Below are 22,463 nucleotides of genomic sequence, written 5' to 3'. Positions count from 1 at the left end.
CTCCCCTGCGGGCCCGGGAGCGGCACGCTGCTCGCGTTCAAGGCTCAATAAATAACTTGTCTCTTGTTCGGCGCTGTAAGTTGTACTTCAGTCTTTTTTTCTTTCTTTACTTTTTATAGTCAGCGAGGGTGTAGTCGTGCTGTTTTTGTTCTGAGCCGGTGCTGAGACCACAGTAATGATAACAATTAGGTAATGTCGAGGCAGTGTCGGTGGGGATGTTCTGAATGCTCAGCTCATGAGAGAGGGGGTGGAGGAACAAAATATTTGCCGATGGTTGAGTTCTTCACTGGGAGCCTGGAAAAGTGGAAAAACAGGGAATGCCTTAAGCTGGATCTTACCGGGAGGGAGGAGGAGATGTTGGTGGAAAAGCAAGGAAAGGTAGATGAGACGGGGATAACCTTTCTAAGCTGAATTTGTTTGCTTTTCCCCCATTTTATATTGCGTGAAGTCTTGATGTTGATGTTCTCATGCTATATTTAAAAATAACTCTTATTATTTGCACTGGATAACTGCGGTGCAGCTTCAGTTCGTTTAATGAGGAATTCACCCATTCGTGTCTGGTAAGGCAGTGATACAAAATGGGAATTGCTCAACTTAATGAAGATCTCCTTGTATAACCTTGGCCACAACATCTGTATGTTTTAGGTGGAGGAGGCATGTTTTTTACCCAAAGAAGAATACAGAGGCATTTTTTTGATAATTTTGCTTACAAAATCGCTTTTAAAAATTTTGCCTGCAAAATAGCTTTTAAAAATTTTAGTGATGCTGCTTCTTTAATGAACCCTTTACTGCATGCTGAATGAAGTGCATCTGTGAGTATGGAGCCTTAGTTGATAATACAATGCAAATTTGTTTTCAGAGTAAAGATGTCAGATTTCATTAGGTTCCAGATCTGTATGGATGAACCAAGATTGGGGTTTTCTTTAGAGAGCAGTCCTTTCATGATGGAATTTTGATTGAGGGTGTTTTTTGCTCATTAACTATGGGAATTAAGCATTAGTTTCCTTTAATTTAAAGCATAAACCAGTTTTGAAAAGGGAAAACAGAGTCTTCCCCCCCCCCAGTTTTTGCCTGTTGTCACTGTAAGTACTAACTGGATAATAAGCATCTATGTTTTCTCTGTTGGAGAGTTTGGTCGTTATTTATTGGGAAGGTATTGCTGGGCTAGCCTCCGTTTCCCTTCAGCTGGAGTGGTGGGAGATACAGGTGAAAGTACTAAGGTAGAAGTTTGTGGCACTTGTAGTCACAGCGAGAGATCTGTAAGTTGTGTTTCACTGTCAAGGCTTTTATGCCTTAGGCCATCAGACGCCATACCAGTTATTTATCTGGAAACGGTGTGGGAACTTCAGATTTATTTTTTACTTAGTTATAAAACCAGCTGTGTTCTATTTGGGTAAAGCTAAAAAGAAAAGTTTCATGATTGAATGTTTTATGTAAATACTATGTTGCCTCTGTATTGATAGGTAACTACGGACAGAATATTCCCCCCCCTCCCCCCCGTTTTAACAATGTTTATTTATGGCCAGTTGATTAAAGGATGTGCACTCAGTTGCTCAACAGTGTATTAAGAAGGTGTTACTGATGCTAATAAAATGCTTAGTTTTAACATTGCTACTTGGGGTAGGCATACTTGGCTTTCAGTTGTGGTTCGTAGAACCTCTTAGATCATGAAGTAAGAAGTAAAATGGGATGTCAGCTCTGACTGTTGTAGGGCTGCAAAAAGTTGCTTGACTAAAAAGGCTAGCAGGTGTTAGAGGTAGGCACTGACACAGAACTGCGAAAGGGTGGAGCTGCAAATAAGGAATAAAAACTTAATATGGGGGTATGTAATTCATAATCTCTTTTTTCTATAATAAAATGTACAATTGTCATTTCACTCATGCATAATTGGTTTTAGTTTTGAAGAGCTTTTTCCCTCTCTCATGTTTATCTGAAATGTTATTTTAAGGTTTGGAATTAACTTTTGGATAGCTCTTGTTTTAAAAACCATGTCCAAATGTAGACTCTTCCCCCCTGCCCCAGGTTTTCAATGAGATTTTTTTTATCATGCTTATAAGCATTCTGCTGCTGCCTCAAGGGCGTTTTGTTCTTATGTAGCTCTTTTTGTCCTCTCAGTTTTGTAAATGTGTCTCAAATATATCCTTTAAAATGTGTATTTCAGAATTATTAATTATGCTGCTACGAACACATTTTTTATTTCTAAGAAAGGAGAACAAAACTTAATTTTAAGAACATAAAATATTCCTACTAGTAATTTTGAATTTCAGTAAGGTCATGTTCTTCCTGTTAGGGAGGATAATTTTGGAAATACACTGAGAATATGAGAGGTAGGCTAGTAAGAGAAAGGGTTGAGGCCCAATTGAATTTCTTTTCTATTCCTTTATCTGTTTTGTCCTATAGCATGTCTATTGTAGAGAAGAAAAAGGAACAGTTTTCTCCATATCAGTAGTTTAATCCCTTCAGCAAGAGGGTTGCTGCAGGCTATTGAGTTCTTACTGCTACTGGTTAGAAATCCCGGATACCCTACTGGGGTAAAGCAGCAGAGCTTCTGCCTTTATCAAAATTTCAGTCACATAAGTTGGTTTCCCTAATGCTGATATTTTCAGAGGTTTAAATTTATTCTCATTGACCATATGTGTTGGCTAGTTGGCAAATAGTTTTGATCTGTTGTTTCCTTGGCTTTCTTAGCTTCAGGCAGATTCCTTCTATTCCTCAGCAGCTTCTTAATTTAAATATTTAAAAAGTCAATAAGGCATGATTTAATTATCTGTTAATATCTTTTTATATCTTTGCTTTGTTTACTTCATTATCCATCTTTTAGATTTTTATTTTATTCACTTACTCTGAAACCCATTTGTTTAACTTGTTAATAAGTTGTGACAGAAATACAGTAGTGCAGTTACTTATTTCTTTTATCAGTATAAATATGTATATTGTAAAATCTGCTAGGTGAGGCTTTTATTGATTTGGCATGTAAAATTAATTGTATGTTAAGTATCTTTCTGTGAGCGAGGGGAAAAAATGTTATATTGTTCTGTCTTTTATGTTTCCAGGGAGATATGACTTCAGTGACTTGATTTCAAGTATATCCCTCTAAATAGCAGCTTTTAAATAGTCTAAGCTTTATATTTCACAGAGTTCAGTTTAACGTTGGAATGAGGACTCTCAAGCTGGAGGTTTTTAAAGTGGGATTTTATGGGTCTATGAGAGTTGAGATATTCTCTATTTAATAAAAGGCAATCGATGTTTTCTGGGAGTGGAACCTTACCAGCAATGGTTAACTGGAGGCACAGTTGTAAACCTACAGAATATGGCCATTGGTGAGGCTGAGTGACAATAATTTTGTGGTTTTGACTAATTCTCATTTTTAGTCTTTACGCAGCTGGCAGTGCAAGACTAACACAATCTGTAGCAGTTTTGGTGTTAGCTTTGATAGTAGTTTTGCACTCTGAACTTTGGGAAGCCCTTTAGGAGTTGCAGAGACACTAGAATTGCTTGGTTATTTAACTGTTTTTGGACATGAATCAGCAGATAAAATGGTTTTAGATGTCTGCCTTTGCATATGTAAAGCTAAATTATGTCACTGTCTCAGTCTCTTCAATTTTGAATTCTGTGGCACCAGTTTGCTGGGTGGGTTGTTTGATTTAGATTCTGCCACGTCTCTTATGTTAAGTGTTAAGTGAGACTAAGCATTTACAAGTCTTTGTTTTCTTTATGGAAGCATGTTTTAAAGAGCACTTCATTTGAATGTGGCGACATAACACTTTTCATAATCTTGATAGCTGGTGAATTGTATGATTGCTAACTGAGTATTTGTCAGTGTTGTTTCAAAGGTCTGAGTCTGCAAGTGGATCCTCTCTTGCAAACCTGTGTTTGATTAGTAGGATCAAAATCAGTCGTGGCTCCATCTCTTCGTACTACTTAAATCTCATGTCGGATGCTGCAGTGCAATAGTAGTAGCTCTTGTTCCCTGCACAGTGGATGGATGTCTGTTTTGAAGAGAGAGATCAAGTTCCTGACAAATGCACGACTGTATAGAGCAACTTTTCTGAACATGGGTTATTTAAAACCATAATACAGAAGGAAGAGTTGTTACTGGGAATAGTGGTTCGTGCTTAGGCCTGAGAGGCACTTTGAATTTTTTGTTGATGTTTTAATACTCTCTTGCCTTTGGTCTCGGGCTCTGTAGAAAGGGAAGAACGCTTTCTTCAGATGGATGTTATTAAAGATTAGTGAAGTGCTTTTTGAAGACCAAGTTTTATTTCATAAGTTGTCAAAATTTAAATAAACTACTGGCATATAGTTGTTTTAAAGTTGGATTGTTCTTCGTGATTCCTTATGGTTTACCTTCAGTGCTCGAAAACCTTTTGGTGATGTTTATTTCAATTTTTGTGTTGTTTGTTTACCTCTTGAGGTAACAATTTTTTTACCTCAAAATACTCATTTAGACCTTGGGGAGACTGGTTTTTACTGCAGCTGTGAGAGAAACATGCTGACGTTGAACCTGTACATTAACATGGACTTTTATCTTAGTGAAAGCATTTCAAGTGAACCCTGAAATATATCTTATTTTTCCTAATTGATGATGTTATCGTGGATTAAAAGCCTCAGCTAGCCAAAATCAGCAGAAAACAAGCTCTTATTCCAGGCTGCTAGAAAGCATGGGTCAGAAGTTGAGCATAACTTAGAGAAAAGTTGCCTGTTGAGTCTGCTTGGGAGACTTAGTTATGTTTAATATACTTGGCTGGTATTACCTTGTGAATTTTCATGCTTTCTTTTCTGTGTGGGGAAAATTGCCAAGCATCTTCCTTTGCTCTGTAGCCTGCTTTGCTGCCTGTCTCTGTGCAGTGGATGGTGGGGTTCCAGGAAGGTGCCAAGGGCTGCTTTTGTAGCACAGCTCTGCTCTCTGAATTTCTCGAGTCATGGTGCATTTTACAGCACCATCAGCTAAATCAATTGTCTTTTGACCTTTGAATTCAAATGACAGGCTTATTGTATGCTGATGTGATGTGAAATAGGATTAATACAAAGCTTTTTTTTTAATAGCAGCAGATAATATCTGTAAAACAACTGCTGTGGTAGCAGAACTTTCTGTATGCCAGTTGTTCACGTCAGCAGTGCTGATAGATATCTTGGGTTTTCTTGGTGGTGGTAATACAGACAGCGCTCTCTAAAGAGTTAACAAACATTTTTAAAAACCTACATTTGTTGATTTGACCAAAAGTTGCATAGCCCCAAGAACACTTTTACATTGTTCTTGGGACTTTTTGAAATGATTGAAACTGTATTTTTGTATTGCCTGGGGTTTTTTTGGGTCTTATAATAAGCTACTGGTCTTACTTCACGCTCGCTCAGAATCACACTGTCATATGAAATATTCAGTGCAGATCCATGACGATCGGTGTTTTACAGGAGAGATTATAATTTTCTCATTCATAACTCTTTTTTTTTTCTCCTTTCTGGTTCAAAGAGTGCTTCTTTCCTTCATCTAATTTCAATATTGCTATCTGTGTGTTTGGCTTCGTCACTTGGTCTTACACTAGCGAATAATTTGGCAGAGTAGAAGTGGATCTTTGGCTGAAGGTGGGGGCGGCGAGTCTCCCAGATTGATACTGTTAGTATTTCAGTAATTTTCCTTCAGACAGAATGTAGTCTGGTCTCCTAAATTGGACCCCAACGCAGATGTGGTTTGTCGGTGTGGACTGTTATGACCGTTAAGGGTTGGGCCACATTTGGTGGACTTCTGGGGAGGGATGGAGAAATCCAGTTTATGCACACCAAAATGGCTATAAAAATTAAATCATTACGAGGGTGGTTAAGCATTGAACGGACCACCCCAGAGTGACTGGTGAATCTCCATCCTTAGAGACTTTTAAAGCTTGGCAGGACAGAGCCATGAGCAACTTGATGATGTGGAAGTCAGCCCTGCTCAGAGCAGGAGGTTGGGCTCCTGGCTTAAAGCACTCGGGGCTCTGCCGGCTGCTAGCCGGTGATAGCTGGAGGGCCTTCTGAAAGGGCACTACTGTTTGAAATGCTGATGGAGGTACACTTTAAACAACTTTTAAAAATCAAGACCATCCTTGTAGTGAAATTTTTTTTTACACTAATGCGAAACAGTTTTACTTTGGTATCCAGCCCATTTCATGTCTTTTGCTTGGGTAGCAGCACTACTGCTGGTGTCAGTTTATCACAGCTTCCTAGTGCTGGCTCTCGGGTTGCAAACCTGCAACAGGAAACCCTATTTCCTTTATCTGTGGGCACGGAGGAAAGGAGGGGTATTTATTTATTTATTTATTTTCCAGCAAGAGGCCAATGTAAGAGGAAACGTACACATCTTGAATGTTTGTATTTTGGCAGGGCCAGAGCACAAATTTGCTCTTGCTGAAGAAACGGTGGCAAAAATCAGACTTTTTTTTTTTCCACATTTCTGAAGTGCAACATGACTTTGTCTACGTGTTTAAAAAAAAAAAGACAGTGAGTGATGAAAGTCAAACTGCAGGCTTAAACGTGTTACTGTTACACAAAAGTCGTTACAGTTCTTATCTCTGAACTATTTAAAGATCTCTTCTTTTTGTTTTTGTGGCCAAGGCTTCTCTCTTCATTTTCTGAATTACCAATCTGATTTTTTTTTTAAATGTTTTAAAAACAAATGTTTGACACTATTTTGGGAATATTGTTGCATGTGTCAAATAGAAAACAATACTAGACCCCCACCAAATAAATCTTAGAGGGCCTTCCCTGCTTCTGCTGGGTGCAGTTGATATTTCTACCACTGTATTTTTTTTTTGTCAAATTGGAAGGGCTGAAATTAGATTTTATGGTTTCAGTCTATGCAGAAGGACTGCATAATTGTGCAGAAGTTATGGTTTAACGTTCTCTTGCTTTGAAAATAAACATATCTTTATGAATGACATGATACTGGCACTAATTTTTTTACTTTGCAAATGTATTTAACAGCTTTTTGCATGAATCGTAATAAAATAGTTCAATAGACTGCACTGTATTGATTATACAGCAGCCGGAATAAAGAGTGGAACCTGATGCTTTCCCCCAGCTTTTGCTAAAGCAAACATTTAGAAGTGTGAAAAGGAAGGAGATACTTATGTAAAAGCTATTTACATAGTTTGTACTTTCCTTGGATGTGGTTTTTTCACTCTTTCTCTTCTTTTGCCCTTCTTTTGCAGTCTTTGAAGAAGGCAGTGTTGACAGAAAGTCAGTTTGTTTTAATCTTCCCCCCATTGACTTCTGCAGCATCTTGCAGGGTAGTCATCGACTCGTACTTGACATAACTCTAGAAATTCCCATGATGTCCCAAATCTAGTATTGTTTATTGCATTGCCATACAGAGAGACTGTAGGAGAATCTTTGCTAGGATGCCTTTGTTAAGATAAACAAAAGAAAAATGCTAATATAATCTTACAACATGCTATTAAATGGAAACTGAAAAGGCCTTTTTGGGATTTTGAGTTCTGTGGGTTTTTAGGGCATGTCTGTGCAGTGAAATGAATGGCCGTTGGTACTCTGGAGTGCTGCCTGACACAGGCACTTCCACTTTGCAGTTTGAACTGTGGGAGAAGCTCTGTAGACTAATTTGAGAGCCATAAGTCAATTCTTGCCTTATTATACAATTGGCTCCCTATCTAGGCAAAGGCAGAAGATCTGCAGAGCTACATCATGTATTAAAATTGTCAGGACTCTATTTTAATCCTGTACTATTGTACTTCTATTTTCAGCCAGAAATTTTTTAAGGTTTATTAATATGCTAGATAATGTTTGAGAACAGAAAGGTTATTCTGTCTCCAAACAGCAGCATTAGAATTGGGTGTGAACATGCAACAGTGTGCTGTATATTCCAGATTTAATCACTTGTATATGTAGTGTTGATGCAGTAAAGACTTTCAAATTTGTTGGTAATTTAAAGCACATCTCCAGTAAAACAAAGGTATGATAATAAGCAGTAATGAAATATTGCAAAGGGTGTTCATCACTGTTATTTTAACAGAAGTTAAGTCATTATCTGCTGATTGCTGGCATCATTAAATCTCAATTTTTTCAGTATGTCAGTCAGTGCTTACATACCTGAGCAGCTGAACTGAGGGTTTCCATTCTTGCATCGTTGAAGTATCTTTTTGTTCATGGGTCTTAAGTGTAATGACTTGCCTCAAATTGCCAACAACTTTATGCCTGCCAAGGGTAAGAGTGCAAATGTTGTGAATGTGCTCTTTAACTAAGAGATATAATGCATCTCTTCTGAAAATTGGGGTGAGGGGAACAGTCAATTTAATTCATAACAACTTAGCAGTTGTGCAGAGCTGGCCACATGAAAAATAATCATATGCAAGGTAAATGTCGCCTCTTGTAAAGTACAAAATGCCCAGAGATAGAAAATGGCTGAAGTGCTGGGGGAGGGGGGAGACACTTGCTGTTCCTTATTTTTTGTAAATCTACACTTTGCTTAAAAACAAAAAAACCAAAGCAATTTATAGTAGTTGCCAAATATTCCCAAGTATGATGCAGTCTAACTCTAGGTGACAGGTTTCTTCAGGTTCTTGAGGGAGGGGATTAAGTGACTTGGGGCTAAATAAGACAGGCCTCACAAACTGATACAAGGAGAGAAATTAAGGAGCAGTTGAAGGAATTTGTAGATAAAATCCTCATTTCATCTTTCAGTTATGTGTAATAGAAAGAGGTAATGAGAATTAACAAGGGTCAAACTTGAAGAAATAATTGATGAAATGCAGAGCCAGTGGACAGATTTAAAATGAAGTAGCACTTTGATCACTTATTTGTTTGGAACACATTGGAAGGTAGTGTTGTGAACGTTAGGGAAGCTGGAGAGGGTAATAACAATAAGAACTGTCAGATCATTGTTTAGACAGAAGGAAGTTGGGCTCAGTTGAGGAGGAATTGTAAATGATTGTAGTGTTTGCCTTACAGTTGTCAGGTTTTCTAATGTGGAGGACTAAAAGATTTTTGGCAGAACAGTGGGCTTCCATTTGACATGGTTTTAAAGCATCCAGAATAAGCATGATTGATACTTGCTTTTTGGTAGATAACAGTACTGAAAAAGCAATTTTTTAAATTGTGTTTAAATATTGTAGCTGAAACTGTATGAACAAGTGAATCGTATCTTCTGTTTCTCCCTCTCACTCCCTCTTTTTCCTGAGTGTTATAATTTAGAAAAGAAGTGTCCAAAGATGTGTGTGATTTTCTAGCTTTAAAAGTGAGAGAAGAATTGAAGATCTATTTGAAGGGAGGTGGGAGAAGAATCAGTACAACTCTATATAGATGCAGCTAAATGCTTAAAATTGTGACTAGTTTCTTAAATTTGAATCCTACTTTCCTCCAGAATGACTAGCTTTTCTTCCAGGTATTAATTCTTACTTGAAACTTAGCAACAAATTAAACTTTATTGCTTGCAACAGATAAGTAATTGAGGATAGCATAGACAGTGTACCTGATTGTGTGGTCTTTCATATTCACTTTTTTACATGGGGAAAGAAAAGGGCTTGTGGAACAGTGCTGCTCTATTTCAGTAACATTTTACATGTGGCAGTAAAAACTCTTGGCTCTGCGACAATATGTGGGTGTTATGTGCTTGCAGGTAAAGTTGTTTAATGTTAGTGTTTAATAGTACTTTTGAAAATGAAGTAATTGTATGCATAGTATAATGCAAAATACCCTTAAATAGTAGTTGGTTTCTGCATTACACTATTTTCTTGTTGCTGATAAAGGAGGTACAAAAACCTTTCCATGTTAGAGGTTCAAAGCAATTTTTCCAGGTAAAAAAATCGTCTTTCTAAAGGTGGTGGTTTTTTTCTTTTTTGAAACTTGTGTTAGTGCTGAGTGTCTGTTCTGTTTGCACTGAGTTTCTGACTTAAAAATGTTAATAGCAGTAGCTATCTTGTTTGCTGTAACCCTTCTTTGTTATCGCCTTAGTACTTAGCTGAGATGCCAAAAGCTCTTGAAATGTATGGAAACTTCAGTTAGGTTAGTCACTGGAATACTGGCACCCTGGGTCGCAAGGCAATGTATTATGTTATCCCTGTGCTCAAAATTTGGAATCGAAGACTTAGGATACTATTGAAATGTCACTGCTGTTCAGTTTATAACCATGTTAATTAGTGCTGAATGTTGTTAAGATGAACATATGCAATATTAATAAAACTGCTTGTGAAATTGAGCTGTTGTCATTATCTCATTGAATAGTTGTGCTGAAAAGTTGCTTGACTCTGCTGCAGAAGAAAGATAATTGAGAAGGCCTAACAATGTGCCCCTTGAGCCGTAGCTGTCCCTTGGCAACAGATCATCTGGTCTCAGTCACCTCTTCTATCTGAGCCCCTAGAGGGTCAGAGACCTGGCTGCAGAGGGAGGGACTGTTTTAATAGTAGTATACAGCTTTGAGACTACTCTCTTCTTGGGGCCTTTCCTTGTCTTGTGAACAAAAACCAGTTGTCCCAATCTCACGATACCTGTGAGGAGCAGGCTGTAACTTCTGGTAAAGTTAATATGATCTGATCGGCTCCTTTTCTGCATCTGAAAGGCTGCTGGGAAAGAAGGGGTATGTGTGGGGAAAGTTCTGTAAATTGTTTCTATTGGTGGCAGAAGAGTTACTTTTGGGATGGAGTTTGATTTCCTTACACCCCCACAGCTTAGTTTTAGACAATACTACCTGACTTGATTTAAAAAAAAAGAAAAAAAAAAAAAAAGGGAAGTGAATCAAGCATGATAATTACAATGTTGACAATAGGTAAGTATTTTATACTTGTGCCTGTGCTTTCGTGGACTGGAAAGGGCCAGAGCCCTAATCTGACATCTTTGGCAAAATATGGACTCATGTACATAGCTGATGTGGTACAGCATAGTTGCATGATAATTGTGCCACTCTGCATTGAATGCACTTGACTTTGCTCATTTATGGGTACTAATGAGACTGTATTTTGTTGTGACATTACTGTAATATCAGTGCCTCGCATTCATTCATTAGTTTACTGTATTGACTTTGTGAAATAAGGAAACGCAGATGCCCTTGAGCAAGTCATTTTAACACGCACATGAGAAATCTGTAATAGTGTTCAGAGCACTTCAGTCTAGAAGCTGTCTTGGGCTTTATATTTCATCTTACTGTGGACGAATATATTTGTAACTGGCTGTAAAGCTGCACTGGAGGCTCTTGAGCCAGCTCTGAGAAATCTAGTGGCTACGTGTGCACTTGTCTGCAGGCCGTTTTCTGCTTCGAAGAGTGGCTCTGCATGGCTCAAACCCCTACTGTTTACTGGGAACAGTCCCTAGCCCTGTGGGATCTCCTGTACATCAATATCTGTTAGTAAACTTGAGCAAAACCATGCTGGAGAATGTGATAACAGTTTACTGGCATGGACAGTAATGGATTACTGCTCAAACCTGTACCCTGGCCTTATTTTATTTATTATTACAGCTTTAACTCACAGAGCCTACATGGCACAATGCAACACCCTGCTGAGTTTGTAGCTTGCATCCGGATAGCATTTAATAGCAGTAGCGTAGATTGCATATGATCTAACTAGCCTTCCTCTTCAGTGGGGCTTACCAAGCTCAGGGACAGCGTTGTGCTAATGTGGCTGTTGTGGTTCTGGTGTTTAGTCCAGTGGTTTTAGCTCAAAAGGTCAGAAGATCAATGGTGCCAGCATAATAGCTGGCATGCTGCAAATTAAAGTAATACTGGAATAGATCGCTTTGGATTTTAATTGCCTGCTAGACATCCCTATCTTAGTGAAGTCTTATGCATCTTGACCTGTAGCAACAGAGAATGAGACGGTCTATAAAATTGCAAGAAGAATGAAACAGACTGCACACAAAACAAGTAAATGAAATGTGTGGAAATTGTCAAATCTAAGGCCATTAGATTTGTAGATAAAATACATTTTAAAGTATTCCTTTAAATCTGGGTTAATACCTGGTGTGGGCTCTCAAGTCGTGTTCAGGAAGAATTGTGTTCAAAAGTTACATGTGAAGTACTGCCTGGCTGTACTTCAGAGAATGTTTCTGCTGGCACTGTGCCCTGTGAGAGTCGGCCAGTGTGCCTCATGTCGTCACTCTTGCAGTCTTTCCGTTTTTGTCTAGTTCTAGCAAATGTGTGGATAGCGTTCTTTAGCTTAGAGCTAGCTCAAGTACCTATGCTGCATGGCAGTCACTGCTTGAGATTGAACAGTCACTGTATCCTAGATTTCTGATAACAGGTTTGAGGCAAGGTTGCCCTCAAAGTTTTAGGTTTACTATGGAAACCAGCTTGTGTGGTTATGCTCTGTGTGTGCCTGCCTGTCTGCTTTTCTCCTCTAACGCTTCCTTCTCCCCAACCTCCTAAATATCTTGAATTCAGTGGTTGTTATTCTAGCCCCTTACGCACACCTAGAGTCCAACAGACTTTGTAAAAACAGACTGCTGGGTGGGTGAGATTGAGTCCCAGCGGTGGCAAGAGCTGCAGCATGCACAAGGATGTTGTTAGTCACCAGAGAAGCTGATTAACACAATTGCATGGGAGAAGCTTCAGCTGGAGCGTATGTATTCTTAGATATCAAATCTGGTCAACTATGAGAGAGAGGTTTGAAGGTACTAGGCTTTGTTAGTTCATGTAACTACTTGTTCTGTATAGATTTCTGTCAAGTCTTCCTTCCAAAAAAAGTGCAGAAGACAAAATATAATGGGAGCCTGTAGTGATACCTGTATTTAGATTGCTTAACAGCAGAAACTATTAAGTGTCTTATGAGCTTTCTTTTTAATTTTTTTCCCCCCTCTCTCCAGAATTGTTCACACTACCATTGTGTGAGCAGCTTTTGTGGTTTTTTTTGGTAGAGGAAATCACTTTGTATCAGGGAAATCTCTTTTTCTTTTTTCTTCCTTCTCCCCAAAGTATAACGGTGTTATTGTTGAAAAATGGAATGAATATTGGTTACCACGAGCCTTCTCATACTAGCTTTTCTCAAGAAGAATCTTGTCCAAGTGCTACTAAGTTGTATGAATGTTGTAAGGCCAGGCTCATCCCGCAAACTTCTGCGACCACCTGGGATCCATCAGAGGAGCACAAACACCAATGGGATCCTGTCCTTTCACTGTCCTACCAATTCACTGTCACCAGACACTCCCGGCTTCCTCTTGGCTGCCTGGTGCTTACTAGCAAGTGTGTTGTTGTAAGGTTTCGGTGAAAGGAGGTGATGTGAGGATTGTGAAAGATTGTTTTGCTCTTGCTTTTGCTTGCCTGACCGGTTAAAACTTCAGTATTTTTCTTGTTCAAATTCTTCCTGTTCTGCTTGAGAAGCCAAGCAGGTTCATTTGGTACCTAGTTAAGGGATGCAGAGGCTAATTGTTCTGAGTCTCACTGGGCAGGTGGTAGGGGACACCATCCAAAGTGGATGAGAAAAGGCTGTATATTCTGCACTCGTAATGCTTTTGAATGTTGGACAATAAGGCTGCAGGTAAAGCAGGATTTGTAATGATTTATTTTTAAACTTGGGATTGATTACAAGGTAGGTTTGCAATGTGAGGTCTGTCCCTTTTTAGAGAGGCGAAACAAGGTGTTTCTATCCATCTGAGAGGGGACGGTCTTTGAATAAGCTGCATATTGACTTTGGTTGTCTGTGACAGTGGCACCATGTGAAGCAGTAACTGGGCCAGACTCCTCTTCCTGCCTCTCAACCCTCCCATTTCATCCTCTTGATCTCAGCAACTGCCATATGATGTGCAGTCTGCGCTCAGGAAGCTGTCACCTCCCTTCCCATTCCTCCTGAGAGTGGAGATCTTTGATCCCTCTTCTCTTCAAGAGTTGAGGAGGATACTGGTCTCTTCACCTGCACTGACTATTTGCAAGGTCTAATACTAGACCATAATGATTCATGAATTTTCTAGGATAATTTTTCTTTTTTTTTTTTGGCTGCTATGATAATACAGTTTTGCAGTTTAGGTGACAGTAGTCTCAAAAAGTCTGAACCTTTTTCACCCATTCCGCATCAATCAGCACTGGAGTGTTGGGCTGTAGAGCTGCTACAACACATAATGCTTTTAACTTTCCTCTTGGTAAAAAGAGGAGAGAAAAATAGCACAGAAAGCTATGTTAGTTGGTGGGAAGAATATGTAATAACATATCCAAACTTATCTTAAGGTTACAAAGTTAGAACAGTGGTTCAACAACGCTACAAGCAGGACTTTAGGACTCCCAGTACTGGGTCAAAAGTATAGTGGTTATATGTAAAGTATCGATCTCATAAATTATTCTGTTTGCTTTAATTAAAGCAAAAATAAAGTACATACCAGGTAGCAGCATGACTTATTTGCATTAAGCATTATTTATTTAGACCATTGTGATTTTATACTGGATTAGGTATTATGCACTTTCCTGCCACTGATACCAATTTGGTATCATATTCTGGCACACTTGATTAAATTTGATCACATGCCTAAGTCTCATTTGGATCAAACTTACCATGGTTGGTGGTGTGGTAGTGCAGAGATTTGCTGTTAAGGGTTGTGAAACCAGCTTTTCATCTTCTGTAATTTCCTGACAACTTTATCTCTACAAATGTTTGAGAGAGTTTGCTTTTCAATTTTATTTGTAACTAGTAAATAACTTAAAATACTATTTGTTTTTATTCAATGTTTGAATGATTAAAGATGGGATGATCTTTGCATGCATTGTGCAACCACTATTGTCTAAAGTTATAGAAGGATGCTTTTATAGATGTGTTGAACACTAATCTTCATTACATTTATCTTCATTTTGTTCATCATCCATTCTTAATGTTATGCCAAAAACAAAGCCTATTTCTAATTTCGTTAAAGGGAAAAAAATAATTCAGTCCTAGTGAAGTAGATTCTTTCTTGAATTCTCTTTAAGCTTTTTGATAGATATACCACAAATCTTTGGGAGAAAATAAAAAAAAAAAAAAAGGGGGGCCATTAGAGGAAGAGATTTTAATGGGATCATAAATGTTCTATTTGGATCTGTCTTATTAGATGTGGCTTGGAAATTGAATCTCCTTCTGAAGGCATTTGCATATTCAAAGTTCTCAGTAACTGACCTGATTCTACTATGAGCTGCTATTTATGTTTCAAGACATGAATTGGTCTTATCTTTTAAAGTCTTTTGACCTTTCTTTGGAAAAGGGGGAAACATATTCTTCTAGGCTTGTGACTAAGTGTATTTTTTTTTTTATACTCAAAAAATTCATATAGGATCTGGGGACAGTTTCCAACAGAATAGAAGATGCGAGGTTCATAAGTAGTGTCGTGGGTGCTACAGAATGTGGCTGAATCTACAGAGTCAAAAAGTGCAGGGTGGGGAAATTCAACTGTTGTTGTAATGGTGGGAAACTTTTGACAAAATGTTTGTTAAGGACATGGCTTCAGATTTTTTTTAAATTTATTTTGATTATGGCAGGTTTTAAAAAACTCTAATTATTTTCATAGACATTCCATTTAAATTTTCTTTTTTTTTCCCCAATAGCAGCATTTATCAGCCATGTTAGAAAGAGGGCGAGAAACTTGTTTCTTTTAGTGTTTTTTTCATGTGCAATGAAACAGGAGTGTCTTCTGTTTACATCTTCTGCAAGCTGAGGAGTCTTTCCTTCGCTTGATTATTGGATTTCAGTAACTTATATTTATGGTATGATCATGTCTAGAAGCATCAAATAAAATACACAAAATACTATGCTAGTATAGCTCAGATTCTGCAGATGGATGTGAGTATACAGATTCTCACGTTTTTATGGAGGCTAACCTTCACTGACTGCCAATGCAGTTACCTCAATGACTCTTTGTTCTTAGCTGGCAGGGACCTTTGGAGATCTTCTAGTCCAACCCCACCGCTCAAAGCAGACTCAGCTAGAGCAGGTGGCTCGGGACATTGTCCAGCTGGGTTTGGAACATCTCCGAGTATGGAAACTCCACAGTCTCTCTGCATGACCTCTTTCAATGTTCAGTCACCTTTAAAGTAAAATTTTTTTTATGTTTACAGGAAGTTTCTGATGTTTAACATGTTGTAGTTGTAAGTATTTCTGAATACTGCTTCAGCACAGTGCCTGTCAGGAGTCAAGGGAAAAGATTCTCCAGGACACTATTCAGAAATTGTGTTTCATTGTTTGATTTCTGTTCTCTTTCTGTTTGTGAGCTACATAGCAATTGCAAGCTAGAGCCACTCATTGGATCTATCCATTAGATAAGGAACAGAATGACAAATTCACTTTTTTGATCTACTGGTCTGATACAGCTCTTTTCTAATGTGTTATGCTTTCTGATGTTCTTTAAGGAACATCATCCCTATATATGGTGTTTTGGTGGCCTGTAGAAGGAGGTGACATGGTCCTTCCACAGGTATGTGCAGAAATGTCCAGTCTTTCTGTGGGAGGTTGACACACACATGCTTTAGATCTGAAACTTGCATTTAAAGAGTTAGTTTTGATGCATACATGTGAGTCAGAGTCTGCTAAAGGTCTGTTTTTCTCTTTTCTGGAAACGCAGCATCTTTTTTCGTGTGAAAATGGGGGAAAATGCATAGAAGACAGTTTACTGGTTCATCACCGTACCTCCAGAAAGCTCAGTGCCATATTCTGAACTGTACTTCAGGGAAACTGATATTTTGTGTGCCTTGCTGTTCATTCTTCTATTTACCACACTTCTAACAGTAGCTAAAGCACAGCTCGGATTTACAGCAAAATTTACTACATATTTTTAGGTGACGGTTGCTTTGTATCAAAAATGGTGCAGCACAGGTGGTTTTGGAAACCTCACTCATTCCACACAAAGCCAGCATTTTGTACATATTTCTCTGTTGCGCTGCAGTAATTCAATAACTTGAGTAATCAGAAAGCAGCATCAAAAATTGGGATGAAAACTTTGATGGGTAGTCTCAGAGTTGTAGACTGATTTAGGCTGAAAGGGACCTCTGGAGGTCATCTGGTCCAACCTGCCCCACTGAAAGCATGGCCAGCATAAATCAGAGGTGTACAACAATAGTGAGTTTAGCTTAGTCTTTGCTATAATCTCCTGTTAGGTAGATGTAGAAAGCAAGATGATCCCCCAAGCTTTCTCCAGAGTAACAAACCCAGGTGTCTCAGCCTGTCCGTGTTCCTCATGTACTTCAGCGCCCTAACCGCTTGGTGGTCTCTTCGCTGAACTTGCTTCAGTCCGTCTTTCTTAAACTGGGCAGTCTAAAACTGGACATGCTAGTTCAGCTGAGGTCTCACTAGTGCTGAGTAGAAATGAATGTCATTGACTGACTAGGTTTAGACAGAGCACTGGCAAGCACTGCAGGGCAAATATTGTTAACTTAATCTTTCCTACAGCTTGAGGTGGTGCATTTTCAGAAATGTCTATTTTTGTTCCTAGATGCATGAGGAACGTTTGATTGAATCATTTTTTACCGTATCACTGTTTCCAGAAAGGATTATTTACATTGTGTAGCTTGAAGTAGACTTTCTAATTTGTAGCCAAACTTGTTTCACACAGTTGCAGATTTAATCAATATATTTCTCTGCTCTTTGAAGTTTTTTTTCCGTCTAAATTGAACCGGGTAGTCGCACATCATTTTAGTTATCCTAGTGATGTATTTTGCCTTGTGTGGCGTGTTATATTGGTTTATATTGTATTTCTTCAAGCCAGCCATCAAACAAACAATCGTGGTTGTGTGACTTCGAGTGGAAAAATTAGTTTTCTGCTCACTTTATTCTTAGCATCGGCTTTCAATTTATAAATTACCGTTTGTTGGATCTGCATGCAGGGGTGCGCTTTGCACCACATTTTAATGTGTTGTCATTAAAATCAGTAAAAGTCGGGCCAGAATAAATGCTTATGGGAGAAATGTGAAAGCGGGCATTCTAAGAAACAGTGAGTAGGGGAACAAAGTGGTGGTGGGGAACAGAGAAGAGACAGTGAATATATTTTTGTCCAGGGTGGATCAATCTTCCACATGAAACAGTGAGAAAAGACACTTTGTCGTTGCTACTTGTATCTTTTACCATATTGCTTGTGACACCTAGTAGGCTGCACGGTGCTGCCAGAGCAGGAGCTAGCTGCGATAGAAGCTGTCTTGGTGCGGAGTCCAGGTGATCCAGAATTCAGACCCTTGGCTTAGGTTCAGACCTCTCTCGTGGTAATGTCTTCAGTCATATGACTTTGATTTTTGCCAAAGACTAACTTTAGCTAAAACTTGCTGGGACCTTGACAACACTTTTTTTTGGGAACTTGTGCCAATGGGCTGTTGGCAGGCTGGATCGCTAGCTTCATTTATAAGATACCATGTAGTGTTTCAGGACATAGGGACAAATCAGCTTGCAGCCTGTGCTTGTCACAGCTCTCTTGCCTTTCACCTCATGGGAAAAGATTTATCAGGTATAATTATGTCTAATTGAGCCACTCTTGCTATCTTGCCAATGTTACTTTTTTCTGTTAATTTGATCAGCGGACACAGATGAGATAAAAATGTAAATAGTGCCTATTTGAATGGCTTCATGCTTCTTGGATTATTCAAATGAATCTTTTAATCTGCCATGAAATTATGTGGGTTGTCATGTGGAGTTTCAGCTAACTCCAGTTTTCTACCTCTTAGAATTTATTTTATTCCCATGAGGAAGGGGGGTTTTTTTTATCACCTGTATAGGACAAGCTTATTTTTGTAATGCACCTGCAACTTGCTTTCTGTAGTCACAGGTGTGGGCTTTCTAAACTCTGATTTGTTCTTTTAAAACAACTTGTAAAAGTGTGCACTGTTCATGAGAGACTGATCTGTGTTAAAACCGCAGTCAAAGCCTTGTCCAGGCCATTTATTTTAAACTCTGAGTAGTGAATGACAAATGGTAAATTGAAAGAAATAGTCTAGCAAATGTAAATTTGTTTTAGTTTTTGATTTCCACATCCTCAAAAAAAAAAAAAAAAAAAACCAGCCTCAAAAAACCCCAAAATGCCACCCTCCCTCCCAAAAAGCTGACAGGAAAAAAGATAAATTTCTGGTAAAATGCCTTCTCTATCTTGGCAGTCATACAAAGTGGTAGTGCTGCTCTTGCCATGCCCTTGTGCTTGTAGAAGGTTGACTGTGTCTCACTCTGACAGCACCTGCAATGCTCTTATCAGGGAGTGCCTGGAGAACAGGGGCTCCCAGGCTGTGATATGCCTTTCACAAAAAGTAATGCATCAGCCTGGATTGAACTGAATGCCTTCCCTGTACATCATGCATGAAACTCTGAGGGATGCCTGTTTTTAAAGTTTCTTACACTTGATCATAAATTTGTATTCTTAGTTGCTTGTGACCTCATCATACTGATCTAAAATTGCTTGAGCAAATAGGAGAATTAGTTTAGTGCTGAGGAGCAGAAGGCACTAGTGGGGCACTGGTATTTTTTTGCAAAGATAACATAAGGTTCTGTGGGCAGGTAGTCAGCATTGCTGATGCGTTTTTTTTTTAAGCTGATGCTTTTGAAAAGTTATGTAAGAATTGCTTCAATTAATGAGTTTCATCCTTTTTTGTCAATTCTTTCAATTTTCACTGGTGGGAGAATACATGATACAGAGTATGAGCTTGATTAGTCTTTATTTTCATGTGTGTTAGTGGATAAAATGGAGACTGTTCTTAAAAGCTAAATTCCACTTTGCAGAAGTGTATCCACACTAAGCACATAGATCAAACAGTAATTAATTGAACCATTGGCTAAGGACCACTAGAGGAGGGGAGAAATTAATGGGCAGGAGGAATGTGCTGCAGTTGAACTCTAGACCTGTACCAGGTTGTCTTTTGGTTGAGAGCCTTTACTAAGAAAAAATGCTACTGATTTGGCATACTGCTTTATAGTGTGATGGTACTCCTGAAAGATAAACCTTAACTCCAGCCCACAAAAAGGAGAAGTAAAAACTGATATTAGAACATGTGTTCCAGGTATAATCACATTTCCGTATTTTTAAATTGAGGCTAATAACAAACATTATTAATGCTTGTAATTTTCATACTTTATTGTGATAATGACTTTCAGTTAAGTTGTATGTAAGAAGCTTCTTAGCTGTATACATTTGCTGGGACATAAACATTTCATTTTTAGAATTTACTGATTCGCAGTTCTGGTCACATGTAAAGGAAGAGGGAAATTGAGTTGCAAAACTTGAAGTAGCTCTGTACACCTAAGGCTACTGCTGTATCACTGCCAAGAGACTTTGGCAAAGGTCACCTTAAGTATCAGAGGAAGGTTAATTAGGAAAAAACCCCAAACACCAAGCACAAAACTTATTTCTGCTAATAAACATACGGATCTGGCAAGTTCTCCTGCCATTTTAAGGTATCTGTTCCTTTAGCAGAACCAAGCAGTTCAGAGCTGTGTTATTCCTGTGCTTGTTTAAGTTACTGTTATTACTGTGGGATGCGAATGGGTGATGTTTTCAGCAGGCAAGTGTTCAAATTGATTGTTAAGCTACAGGATGATCTGGCCAAAAGGGCTTTTTGTGTTTCGAACAAATTGCAGAAATTGATTCCTTTTGTATACGTAAAGGAATATTGAAGCCTATGGTGCATCCGTAATTGAACTTGCCGTGTAGTCTTATCCAGTTTATCAGTTCACTCTGTGAATTGCTTATATGGTTACAACTGTGACTAAAATTTTTCTTGATAAGGTTTTTACAAAAGAAGAGAACAAGATTAGAATACTTACTTTGGAGAAAAAAGGGATTTTTTTTGTGTGTGTGTCATGATGATGTTGCCATAAAATCAAATCTCCAACTTTCGATGTATTTTAGGTGAAAACCATTCTTTGGACTTGACCAGATATTAACTCTGACAGGAATGAAAATCTGAAGATTTTTGTGAACCTACAGCTATCTAAAGGAATTGATGAGCAGGGTAAGCATTCACTTATCTTGCATAAACCTTACTTTTGTGGATATTTGGCTACTGTAACACAGAATATGCCACTTCCTGCTACGTAAGTGGAAAGAACAAAGGAAATCATGAAGGGTAAAGACAGCAGTCAAATTCAGTCTTTCTCCGTTCCAGCATAAGGTGAAATATCATCATTCTGAATACTTAAACCTGGAAAATGGTAGTGGTAGACATGAAGTGCTTTCCACAGTACAGATATATGGTGGCAGAACACTTAAGTTTGTTGAGGAAAAGGAGGTGAATTTCTTGGCATCTGTTTATTTTGAAATCTAAGACTAAAGTGAAATGCCATGTTGGCTATGAAACCTGGGGGAAGCAGAGCATTTTTTAAACCATTTTAAGTGTATGGAGGTCATAACTATTACTGAGGAATAACTTCAGGGAGTTGCTTTGGGTTTGAAATATCCTAAAATGCATTTCATTTGAATTTGAAAAGCTTTTTTTTTTTTTCTTGTCAGATATTAAAGTTTTGCCTGATAATTTTTTGGCATGCGGTAAAAAGCTCACATTGTGAAGAAGCTTGAACAGAAGTGGGCTAAGAATGAAACCTGCTGTTTCTTTTGAAGATCTATTCCACGGTGTAGAGTTAAACCATATCTGGATTTTTCTGTGTTATTTCTCATGACTTCTTTAGTTTCATAGCTGTAGGCAATTCATTTGTAACAGTTTCTGACCTTTTGTTCTTGCGGGCTCTATGTTGTTAATGGACTCAAAGGTAGTATGACTTTTTAAAAAATACATTGTAAGAATTTAGAAGGGTCTTCGTGAACAGGAAGGATCGTACAGTGACTTTACACTTTAAAGCTCTTTTATTTCTACCAAAGAAAATGTAATTCCTGCAATGCAATGCTAACATAGATTTGACTTAATTTTTCTTTTTAAACATGAAGAGTTTCTGAGCTTGACATGATGGAGCAGGGGAAAGTAATTTGCCTGCGTGCAGGTGGATTTTTTTTCATGGTTCCTAAACCAAGGACATCTGAGGGAAGAGTAAAGGTGGTTTTAACACACACTGTGATGTTACAGATAAGCTAACAATAGTTTAGGTCCTCTTCGCTCCTTGCAGATTAGAAAATTATTAAAAATGTTAGTAACTTCTTTCCTTAGTGCCTTCTTTTGAGGAGTACTTAAAAAGGCTCTTCAGTGTAATGAGTTCAGTTTTTCTTCCCTAAAATGGTTTATACTTTGTCTTTAATTGCAGTTTGGTCTGTTTTAGATAGAAAGGTATTTTGTGAATTTTCAAAATTTCTTGGGTAATTGCTACGTAATCTAAACTATACAGAGATAGCCATCGTTAATCTATTGCATGCTAGATGGCCCTCTTTTCTGAATGGTAGTGAGCCAATCTTATATGCCCAAACGAGCAACGTGTGGTTAAGACAGAATATAGCTTGCTTTCTTTTTATTTGAAAGCTCTAAGCTCATATAAGCACCTATGACTGAAATGTGCTTAAGTGCAGGTTTTAGAGACCAGGATTTCACTCGCTGTCCTTTGCAGTTTTGATTTTGAGAGATGTCTCTCCCAAATCTCTTTGTTTCACAGCCTAGGAAAGGGACTCACAACTTAACGTAATGTACT

Source organism: Aptenodytes forsteri, unplaced genomic scaffold (genome assembly GCF_000699145.1).
Source record: "Aptenodytes forsteri isolate BGI_AS27 unplaced genomic scaffold, ASM69914v1 Scaffold3, whole genome shotgun sequence".
NCBI lineage: Eukaryota > Metazoa > Chordata > Aves > Sphenisciformes > Spheniscidae > Aptenodytes > Aptenodytes forsteri.
Note: the sequence above shows the minus strand (reverse complement) of the source record.